Genomic DNA, 12,441 nt, shown 5'->3' with positions numbered 1-12,441 from the left:
AAGTAGCTCTTTTATAATGTTTTAATTATCATTATTTTTCAGTCTTTTGCATTTCAAAATAATCATTTTCGACAAAAACTTCATATATAATTTAATTTGCTTGATTACTTAAGATTTATTGAGATAGATTATGTACCATTGAAGTGATTCATAGTGTAAAAATATCTTAAAACTAGAATATTTAAATGACAAGAGAGGAAAAAAAACTAAAGAAGTCCAAGAACACTCAGAGTAAGCACAAAATCGCGCTTATACTTGCACACTTTGTGCATCCCTGATAGACGATGCAGTCAAGCAAGAAAAGAAAATTTATAAAATTATGAAAACAGAAAATATTTATGTAACTCTGTGCTCTTATAAAAAAAAATTAATGCCAAATTTTCACCTTTCAAAGAACTTTTTTTGATCCCAATATAATAAAAGGAGTCTGATGTATGAATGATGGAAGCATTAATAAGCATTAATTTTTATGACAGTCTTCATAATTAAAATACGTTAAGAGTTTTTTCATTTAAGTTTGTACCGAGGCTTTTCATTAAAATGATTTTTTTTTCTTTGATACAAAAAATAATAATATTCCTAAATGCATTAAACCAGAAGAAATAATGTCTACAATCTAAAACGTAATAATTTTCTTAAAGCCTTCTTTTCCTGTTTCTATAACTGTTGTCACTGATACGTTAGGTAAATAAATTACATGATTCGTAACTTTTTTTAAATATTCAAACAAAATATGCGTTGATCTTTTGGTTCTTTAAGTTATATAATGTACATCAGACTTATGATTCATTTGTAGATACTGCAAAATACTTTCCATATTTAAACATGCGCGATTTTAATTTTACTTTTTTTTTATTGCTATGATTATGAGGAAATTAATTTGAAAGAATTGATTCTTGGTCATTTGTAATTAACAATATCTGAAACTATCACAGTAAATTATTTCTTTGATTATTTATGCCAAGACCCATTTATGCATTGTATTTTTTATAATAGTTCAAGGTTTTCAAACAATATTCTCCTGCAGAAATCTCTAAGTATGCGATAATCAAATTACAAGATTTTACTCTTAATTATTTAATTAATTACGAAGAAATTAGGTACAAAAATGAATATTAAACATTCCTTCACAGTTAATTCATAAAATCTTCATGATTTTTCTAAAATAAAATTGTTTTTCTTACAAATAGTCATAAAAACCAAAAAAAACCCCGTTTAAACCAAAAGAAACTGGTTTAACCCCCTCCCCCCCCCAAAAAAAAATTTTTTTTGTTCTTTTTTTCTTCAAAAAAAAAAAAAAACAGGTTTTTATACCAACCCTGCTTTTAAATAGCATTTGTAAAAAATGGGGACAAGTAATCGTGTCACAGTCCTTTAAGTACGAAATACCTCTAAAAATTTCTATTTTTAAAGCATAAAACAATTTTTATACAGTATTATAACAAAATTAATATGTTTTTGCAGTGTTGTTTGTCATTATTGTCGGACGTTGCGCAACGCCATTTTGGATATTCTAGGTGCGTTTTTTCAGTTTTCGTTTCATATCGCAAATAACAATTTATTTGCGGGTGAAACTATTGGTCGATGAATTAAAGAGCATTTAAATACCTTTAAAAAGGTATTTTTGTTTCTATTGTAGTTGTAAGACAGTGGTGCCCAACCGGGCCTGGATCTATAAATCCCCCCCCCCCCCTTTGCAACAAAATCTGTAGGTCTCCTCCCCAGAGGCCAGTTTTGTGTATTTGTAAAGTTAATTTGTCTTTATTTTTGATATTTTTTGGTTTTTATCGATATTTTAAAGATACATTAAGCTTTCTTTCATGCTGTTTTTTCTTTCATGACCCTTACTAGAAAAGTAGGCTAAAAAGGGTTTTTATTCAAAACGAAACCGAAACTAATAAAAAAGAATCGGTATAGGAAATTAATCACGACTTTGATTGTTTCATATTCGCAGTAAGGAAATTTACTTGCATAAGTTTTTCATGCGGAACAAAAAATATATATAAGTCTAATAATAAAAATAAAATACACCAGTTCAGAGACAAGGTATAAATTCTGAACAGTGAAACGACAATCGTCTGCTGCTTGTGGTAAACCTATAAGTGGGCGGCCTGCAACTAAAGTTGCACCTTGTTGTAATAAGACCATAATTTCAAGGAGATAAAAATAAAATTATTTTCTCTCTCTCTCTCTCTCTCTCTCTCTCTCTCTCTCTCTCTCTATATATATATATATATATATATATATATATATATATATATATATATATATATATATATATACTTTTTGCTGTCTAATTTCTATTGCGCAGCAGCTGAAAAAGAAATTAAAAGTTTGTTATGCTGAAGGTGTTAATCGCTGTTTTATTTTGCTTTTTTTTCCCTTTAGATCGCAAGAACATTTGAACATGACTTCTACGACGGATATTTGGACAAACGTACGCAAAGGGAATATTTCTCAAATATTTTTATCCGAGTCTCGATAATGGATGAAACGCATTTCTAAAAGTAAGTAAATAAATAGATTTTGTCAAAAATGTGTTATACTTAAACATTACAGGTTATATATATATATATATATATATATATGTGTGGGTGTGTGTGTGTGTGTGTGTGTGTGTGTGTGTGTGTGTGTGTAGTATGGGACATGAACATCCCAAACGGCTCATCATTTATCATCTATGTGGGATTACAACATCCTTCCATTCAGCTCTCGAGCATCCCTCGTGTTCATTCTTCTTTCTGAATCTTACAAGCATCTGACTACGCTGTTTACTTGATTGTGCAAAAAAGTAGGGCTCGACCATTTTTTGGCCGATGGGCCGATGCCGATTGTTGGCCGATTGTTCAAAGATGGCCGATGGCCGATTGTTTTCCTCAAAATGGCCGATTGCCGATGGCCGATGGCCGATGCCGTTGGCCGATGGCAAAAAAAAAGTGTAAAAAAAAATTAATTTGAATTCTGATATTTTTAACTCAAATTATGTTTTTCGCAATCACGAGTTGCGACAGGACCGTATTCATTGGAGTTTTTGTTTCTAGAAACTGTTCCTGTCCCCTCAAACCTGCCCTTTCTCTTGGGCGGTTTCGTGTGTATAGTTGTGTGTGTGTAGGCGCGCATGCATGTGTAGGCTTGCGTGTGCGTAGACCTGTGCATACACGTAGGCGTGTGTGTCTCTGTGTGTGTAGGTGCTTGTGCATGTGTAGGCTTGTGTGTGCATAGACTTGCTATGCACATAGGCGTGTGTGTGTGTGTGAGTCTGAGCGTGTGTAGGACATGGACGTCTCCGACCAGGAGAAGCAGATTTGGGGGACATTGCTCAGGACCGGAGGAACCTCGCCTGCAGAGGACGATGAGCGGGAATGCTGCAGAGGGGAGGCGAGGGGGGGGGGAATAAAATCAGCGTAACATCAAGGACAGTCAAATAAGAACAATAAGCAATCGTGATTGCTCAGAAAAATCTAACAGAAATAAATTGATAAGATTGTCAGGGATTTAAAGGATCATTGATTCAATTCACTTTGTTTCCTTTCTGCAAATAAAGAATTGTAATCAAAAAAAAAAAAATCAGATTTTGACCTAAATTTTTATTTTACGATCACCCAATTTAAACGTCAGAAGTTTTTTCGGCACATCTGTACATGCATATGTACCTAAGAACATATAGATGATCGAAATATCCATTTTGAACTCCTCCTTAGTTAATTATTGCAAATTCTCTTGTGATGTCTTCATGCGCGTAAACTTGCGTCACTGAAAAACGTTATGAAAACTCATACGTACGTAGTATGATCTAAAAGTTCGAGGACAAAATGTATAAAACCTTACCCTGAATAGTTCACATTACCGAAGTACATCTATCTACCAAATAGTCACCTTGAACGACTATGCACTTCTGCCAACGTTCGTATAGCTTTTAGAAGAACTCCTGGAAGACATTTATCGCAACCTCCTGTAAGACCTCTTGCGCTGCTGCTTTAATTTCATCGTGGGGAACAAGGCAACTTTCATGTTAAGGATGCACGGTTCGATTGGTCAATACTCTGATATGACAAACAAATAACATAACGTTTCGTCGGACTTAGCTCCGTGTGACTTTTACCAGTTCCCAGCAAAAAAAACATTTGCATGGACGCCGCTTTCTTCCGTCAGGAGAAGATAAAGCTGCATCACAGAAGGTAGCAAAAAATGGCTTCCAGTAGTATTTCCAAAAGTTATATGAGCACTGGCAGAAGTAGTACATAGTCCCTCAAGGTGACCTTTTGAAGGTGGTTGTGCTTCGGTAATGTGAACTATTCTGGGTAAGGTTTTATACAGCTTGTCCCCCGAACTTTTGGATCGTACTACGTACAATCTGTATAGGGTGTAGCTATGCTTCTCCTTTTTTGATTGCTGTATGATGAAAAACAAACAACAAGAGACAAAAAAAAAAAAAAAAAAAGAAGGAAAGAAAGACAGGAAGAAAAAAGGAAGAAAAACAAAGAGACTGTTTAATAACCAATTGATTTGCTTTTTAAATAGAACATATAACTAAGATTTCAGTAATATTGTAATAATGTATGGATTTAGTTGCACTAAACATGGTTAAAAAACATTAAATTATGTTGTTTAATCATTCAAAAAAAAATTAAGAATAAAACTATGAAACCGTCAACCAATTACGCAATTAAAGTGGAAAGATTGCACGCAAACATTTTTAGTCATCAAATTAAACAAAAAAGGTAACAGATAAATTACTTCTGTGGTAGAGAAATAGGGCCCCAAAATGTATTTCGACGGGCCCTAAACTTGTAGCTCCGCCGAAGCGATACAGAAAAGACTGCATTACTGTGATTCATATTACAAATATCGAAAAATTAAGAATTACCATCGGTTCAACGGGAATCTAACAAAATGAAACAAAATCGGTTCCGCCATCTCATATTTGTTTCCATAGTCTCCAATTCGGCAATATATCACCAAGAGATCGTCAGTCTGAGACGCTATATTAGTTTTCCGTTGAAAAGTAATTAATAGCCACAAAAAATGAGTAAATCGGTTTTTTAGAACACCCGATCGAAAACAAAAAGGGAAGTGCACAACTGGAACGTACACACACCCCACATGCGAAAATTTAGCCTTCTTCAGCTTATCATTTTTGAGTTATGACTTAGAGAGATACATACATACATACATCCAGCAGCAAGAAACAACGCAATAAGTAACTTGTTTGGTATCTGAATGCAGTATTAAAACCCTTTCAGGGCTAACTAAAATATAAATTCATACTGAAATTTAAGTAAGCAATTTTGTATGAAAACAATAACTCCCTTTACTTCGTATTAAAAAGTAGAACAACAAAGGTCCTTTTTTTTCTAAAACATCGGCCAGTTCCATCGGCTTTTCGATGTTTTTTAAGGCCGATGGGCCGATGTTTTCTGCAAGTTAGCATCAGCCGCCGATGCCGATGCCGATGGCTAAATTGTTGACCCATCGGCGCCGATGCATCGGCCAGGCCGATGCATTGGTCGAGTCCTACAAAAAAGATACTATCCTGATACGTGATACATGTTCTAATATTAAAATATCAGATTCAAATATTTTGTTACTTAACACGATTTGATTGAGTAGCAAAATTTTATCAATTACTTTCTTTAAATCAGATAATTAATCGAAATAACTGAAGCTTCCCCAGAGGGGTCGCTGACCTCCCAAAAATTTACTTAGTTGGTAATTTTTATCCGACGATTCGACAATCTTTAGCTGATTGAACTGCAATTTGGAAATGCTCGAATGTGCTTTTTCATTGGATGTATTCCCCCCCCCCTGCCAATAGCTGATTCTTGAAGAGTTTTAATGTAAGATATGATATTGTGATCTCGTGCGAACGTTTGTGGTTAACTAGACTTTATGCGTGTATTTTCCATTATTATTACGTACTGAAAAAGGGACTGACTCTGCTGAAAACAGTATTTTATTTCATTAAAAATTTAAATCGTTACGAAACAGCAAATAGGCATTCAGATAATATTTCGTTTTCTTAACTGCAAGGTTTATGGGCATTTATAGCGTTATACTTATTTGCTTTCCTAACTAAAATGTTTTCATTATTCGGCTTTTCATGTATTTCATATTTTACTTAATTTATCACGAGGAGCTTTAAGAACAATTTTGGTTTCATTTCTGTTAGTAAGGTAAGCACTTAACTGCGTCTGGATTACCAAGTGCTCCTCATTTTGCGTAGATTCTCCGCAAAATCTGTGAGTGTCCTCAACAACTCCGCAAAGAATTTATTTTGATCCGTATTTTTTCCCAAAATTCATTCGATTAGCGTTTTTAATCAATTATCTAAAACTGCAGAAGTTGTTTGCTGTATCAGAATTCTTTCACGAAAAAGACTTGCAGAAAACAAAAACAAAAAAACTACATAATTTCTTTATTTTCATTGGATTATAAATTGGGATTTTGTACGGTAATATTATTCTAATTCTTAATTAATGTCAAAAGTATTTTCTAGTTTTGGTGTATTTTATTTATTTACTTTTATAATAACAGACATGCGGTGGTAGATGTGGGAAATTAAAGTTGTTTATACTCTAAATATTATTTTTCTTACTATATATGTTTTTTTAGTTTAAAAATCATTTTTTCGTATGCTAGTTAGTTTTAGATGGTAATCAAAATACTAACAAAGATTTAATCATGTAGGTTCAGTTTTCTTTAATTATTTTTATATACAGTATTGAACTGTTCCATAATACTCCTGAATATCTTCAAAATTTTTGTTAATGGTTCTCTCTATTCGGATATACCCTCCATCCATACATATTTAACAATAGTTCGCTTCATTGAATTGTTGATCAAAGTTATCAAAATTTAAAAATTAATCGATAAATAAGCAAAAATTCCTATTTACAAAAATATAATTTTAAAAATATTAAAGTGTCGACTTATGTGAGTTATGTGAGTGAAAGCAATTGTACAATTTTGTATTACTGTAAAAATATTCATTAAAAATAAACATTTTAGTAGTTCTCACTAATAGTATAAGGGAGCCAAAAAGGATAAGATAGCAAAATGAAGCTCATTAAACTTAACAATTAAGTTAAAAATGAATGTAACAGTTTACTTTTTTTCTTCAACAAAAATTTTTATTTGTATAAAATTTAATGCGTTATTAATATTCAATACCATACTTCTTTCTTTCTCTACTTTTCTAATGGTCATTTTTATAAAACGAATTTTCAAAATAATTTCAGCATAAAAATAATTAATTGGCGAAAATATTTAAATAAAAATTAATAGGGTGCTGCTTTTTTTTTCATATCATCATATTTATCATATTAATATTAATGTCATAATTATTAATATTATAATTAATATCATATTATTATTAATTTATTCAAAATGCATTGGATCGTCTAAACACTTTTTTTGCTCTTACTCATGCTTTTGTTCGGTTTGATGGAACAAAGTAGAAAGAATACAATCTTTTTTATTCTATTTCAAAATTGATACGATAGGTTGGTTAACTTTAGGTTTACTTTGAGCGCATTTTGCTTTTTAGAATAACTGGAAAAACAATATAATTTATTCTTAAAGATTGTGGACAGTAAAACTGGCAATAATAAGGACAGCATTATTTTATTTGTCCACCCTGAATTTATACATGACGATTTCGGGCCCATTAAAACTTCGAGAGCATTCACAGTAGAAACTTGTGAAAGACATTTAGTAAGGTCAGCGCTTAGCTGCAATATTTTACTTTTAACTGCAGGGATGTTTCACTGCAATCGCAGTATTGCTGCAATAAAATTCTTTTACAGTGTTTTTTTTTTTTTTTTTTTTTTCATTTTTGAATTATACGTATTTTTTTTGTTTTAATCGCATCTTTTCTTAAGTTTTTTTTCTTCCTACCATGCATTCCGTCAACGTTTTAAAATGTTATGTCAATGTCTGAAGAAGGTTAAATGTTTCCTAAAAATATCTTAAAAGCAAAAATGAATCAAAAAATTTGTTAATCATTTCGACGTGTATTGAAAAATACTAATAACTCCAAAATACGCTTTCAAGATGTTTTTCTTCTCTTTATTATTATTATTATTGTTGTTGGTGGTGGTGGTGGTGGTGTTATAATTATTTTCACTTATTAATTATATGTATATATATTTTTTTTTGGATTAAAAATACATGCATTTATGTATTTACTTTTTCTGAAATGAACTTCTGTAATTCAAATATTATTTGCTCAAAATTATGTTCCTTTGTTCGCTTAACAATTGTTTTTGTCTCAAATTTTACCAACTGAATTTTGAAATTATTCATAGGTAAAGGATTTTGCTGTATTTCGGTTCCACATTTTACTTTGACCTCGCTTATGCTATTACACGTAGAAAAAATATGAATGATCTAAATATATACCCTTTAAACATATTGAGAGTTAGAAATTACTGAAGTACAGCGCCTTACAATCTGAAATATAGCGTGAAAAAAAAGTTTACTTTTTCTAAATTTTATTATTCTGGATATTGTTTTCGTGATCAATAGTTTTTTTTTTTTTTTTTTTGAAATTACGTATTTGGAGTCGAAGGTGAATGTGAGAAATAAAGGCATCGATAGCTAATGTTACAAAATCGCTGTTAAAATTGACATATTGGAAAGTAGGCTCGCTCAGTTCTGGGTAAATTTCTTCTCCCCACCCCTTTCTTTCTTTGTTTCTTTCTGTTTTTCTTTTTTATTTATTTTTTTTTTTTTAACGTTGGATTTCCGTCTTTTCATACTTAACCAAGCATCGCAATCTTTTACTTTTAACTGCAGGACTGTTTCGCTGCAACAGCAGTATCGCTGCAATGAAATTCTTTTACAGTGTTTTTTCATTTTTGAGTTCAAGTCCTTAAATCTTGTTTTGCGTTAATCGCATCTTTTCTAAAGCTTTCTTTGACTGCGTAAAAAATGTATATGCCTATATCAGCCTGGATTGGACTCTGTATCGGTCCCATCCGGTGGGCCTGGCTATTCTATGGGTCCCGACTTTTCTTAGGTGCATTGAATCCGGCTCTTTTGGTAAACTCGAGGAGAAGAAATATTTAATTTGTCAACACACAAAACTATATTAACAGTAAATGTTTAGTGGAGGATGTGGTTGAAACTGCTTGTTTTTCTTCATTTTTATTATATAGTTAAGCAATTCTCGCTTTTTTTTCTTATTAGATAGTTAAAAGTTTTATTTTTCTAATAGTTTCATATGTTTCTTTTTTTTTTTTAAATTGAAAGTTATCTAGTTTTTCTTTCGATTGGATAGTTAAGTGTTATGTTTATTTTTCAAGTTGCACATCTAATAATAACATTTTTCTTTCTAATTGGCTTGTTTATCCTCTTCCTCATTTAGATTAGATTGTTTAACCTTTATTCCCTTTCTGAATAAATAGTTTACTCGACACATTTTTTCTCAGATACTTCATACTAATGTTCTTTTTTTTTAATATACAGTTCTGTATTAAATAAAAAAACAATTTTGAGCTCAGCAATGAAGAAGGAACTTTAGCCTGAAAACAGCTGTTAGTTTTCAAATCAAGTCTTTATCTATGCATGAACTTGGTTGATTCTACTTCGTTGATGATTCGTGAAACATTTGTATCATTTGTCTGTTTGAAGCTGTGTTTTGAAAATTAATCTGAAAGAAAAATAAGAAGTTCTGTCTGGAACCAAACGAGCCACCTTTTCCTGTTTACCAACATCGGTTTTCCTACACGAAATGATTCTTTTGAGCAGCAATTATTTCTGATACACTTTTTTAGCGTTTGAAATTGATCTATAAAAACGAAATATATCTTTTTTATGCATAGAGAAAACTAGTTGTTACTGAATGATTTATTCTTAACTCATTCTCTCAAACTAGTTGGCGTTATATGTTCCAGTAAAGTTCAACTAATTATGAACTTTTTGCTAAGAAAAGGCAAAACTGGAAAAAAAAATTAAGCTCTTAATCGTACAAGTGCAAGAGGAGCGGACTAAAACTGAACCACAAAAAACATTTCTAGCAATATAAAAATTCGAATCTGAATTGAAAAAAATGTAAAAGTACAAAATAAGCTAGTTTACCAGAATTCCTATGAGGGACTATTCCGCAATAATTTTCCCCGAAAAAAAGAAAAAAAAAACATTTGAAAGTACATCCAATCTAAATAAATTATTTTTTTTTCCAAAAACTAAACCGTTTACAGATCTTTATTTTGGGTAAGGAATAAAACATTTCTAATGTTTATCGTTCCGAACATAAAAAAGTAACTTTGCAATTTTGGACTGGAAATGAAACTTTTCTGGAATAAAATTGCCTTCTGAAGGTAAACGGTATTATCTATAAAAATGAGTTTTTGAGATATTCGAAGAAACCCATTTTTGATTCTCACACAAGCACTGGTAAAATGTTGGAATGTGACGATCTTTTTATGTAGTGTTTTCAGTCGAAGCCCAAAAAAAAAAAAAAACTAGTTTATACAATAAAGCTGAAGCAAAATAAATGGTGAAGATGTAAAAAAAATGTAAAGCATTTCTGTTTAGTAATAACTTGATTTTTTTCCTATTTATGGAAGCAAAAACTGAAAATATATTTAGAATATGCACAATTTTTTCGATGTTACAGAGTTAAAATGATTTAAAAAAAAAAAAAAACTACGTGAAAGTAGACTACAAAAAATATTCTCATCCATAAGGGAATTAATTCCCTATTTGCCAGCATTTAAGTAGAATATTAGCGTTGTTAAGCTATTACGTTTGTCAATTTTCTTGCTGATAATAAAGAAAAAAATAATTTCTTTTAGTTTGATTGTTCTTTTTGACTTTTTCTTGTTTTTTTTTTTTTTTTTTTTTTTTTTTTTTTTTTTTTTTCCCAGAGTTGTTCTTATTGGGGACCAATGTTCCGAATAAGGTCAATTGTCCGGTTTTTGTTAAACTACAGTGGGTGGCCGAATCATTAGGGACACTACTCAAATTCTCGTATTTTCAAGTTTACACTCATTTTTTAAAGAAATAAACCCCGAACCACGTTTTTTTTTTTAAATTCTGCATAGCAGCTTGAATCATTATTATTATTTTTTAGAAGTGGCAACAATACTGGATTGCGTCATTTTACAAATATTTGAGATTATTCCAGTTTTAGTCTCTAATGAGAAAAAACTGGTGTGTGTGTGTGTTGTCGTGAGGTTATATTAAGTATACTAGAATTATTTCTTCGAAAGTTTTGGCGTCTGCTATAGCTAATACGCAAGTAACGCGTATTAATGAAGCAGTGTTGCTACATTTTGCGATTAAATTTCAATATTTGATATTGTCAAAACTCTTTTTTTGAAGAATGGGCAAGGCTTCAGACACGTCCTCTAGAAAATGCAGGGAAATTAAAGCATTACTACTCCCCTCCTTACATTTCTGGAAAGCTATTGCAAATTCAACAGGTGTTTCTAAGTCAGTAGTTGCACGCATCAAAAGCTTAAAATTGACCAAACCAAGTCACTGAAAGCAGATCGCGTTGACAAATGTGACAGAAAACGCATCACTGCTCCTTTTACCGGTCGTTGAATCAGGGATGTGTGCTTTTTCAAATATTTAACACTAAAAAAACATTCTTGATGGAATAGCTCCCCCAGGTGGTGCCGCACACCCCCTGGGGAGCACAGGTAAAAGAAACTTTTTTCAGCCAAAATGCTAAAAGTGGAGTCGTCGGAGACGCATGCCTATAAAACATTAGACTAATCAAAATAATAACATTGTTTGTTAACAGCACTACTTGCAAAAAGTACCTACATGATTCCAGCCCTCAACAGTCTTTTTTTTTTTTTTTTTTTTGAGCAATCACGATTGCTTATTGTTCTCATTTGCCTGTTTTGATGTCTTATGATTTTATTTTCCCCCGCCTTCCTCTGCAGCACCACCGTCGGCCGGCCGCCTCACGATTGCTGCTCCTCTAGCGAAAAACCGGCTCCAGGTTGCGTCACTTACTTGCCTACACTTACACCTACACACACAAAAACATACACACACGCATACGTACAGACACCTACACATGCACACACACAAACACATACACACAACTACCCACCCTTACACATACCCCCCACACACAAACACACATACACACAACTACCCACACACTCATGCCTGCACACACACAAACACAAATGCCTACACACATACACATACCCCCCACACACAAACACACATACACACAACTACCCACACACTCAAGCCTGCACACACACAAACACAAATGCCTACACTCATACACATTCCCCCACACAAACACATATACCCCCCACACACATACAAACACACATGCCTACATGCACACACACAAACACACGCTCGTGATTGCGAAAAACATTATTTGAATTCCAGATGTCAAAATTCAAATTATTATTATTATTTATTTATTATTTTTTTTTTTTTTGGTTATTTTGCCCACTGTAA

The 12,441-nt window shown here is 32.1% G+C and overlaps 1 protein-coding gene across 1 annotated transcript in view; it reads left to right on the top strand.

The window, feature by feature from the left end:
* The window catches only part of LOC129235238 (cyclin-dependent kinase 4-like), a 295,787-nt gene that overhangs the window by 85,427 nt on the left and 197,919 nt on the right, over positions 1-12,441 (top strand). The window contains exon 2 of the mRNA XM_054868948.1: positions 2,389-2,507. The gene's annotated coding sequence lies outside the window, so the exon portion shown is untranslated. The remainder of the gene's footprint in view (positions 1-2,388; positions 2,508-12,441) is intronic.

The sequence above is a fragment of the Uloborus diversus genome, chromosome 2, assembly GCF_026930045.1.
Source record: "Uloborus diversus isolate 005 chromosome 2, Udiv.v.3.1, whole genome shotgun sequence".
In the NCBI taxonomy this organism is placed as follows: Eukaryota; Metazoa; Arthropoda; class Arachnida; order Araneae; family Uloboridae; genus Uloborus; species Uloborus diversus.
The sequence above is the reverse complement of the archived record's forward strand: the minus strand, read 5'-3'. Positions and strand labels throughout refer to the sequence as shown.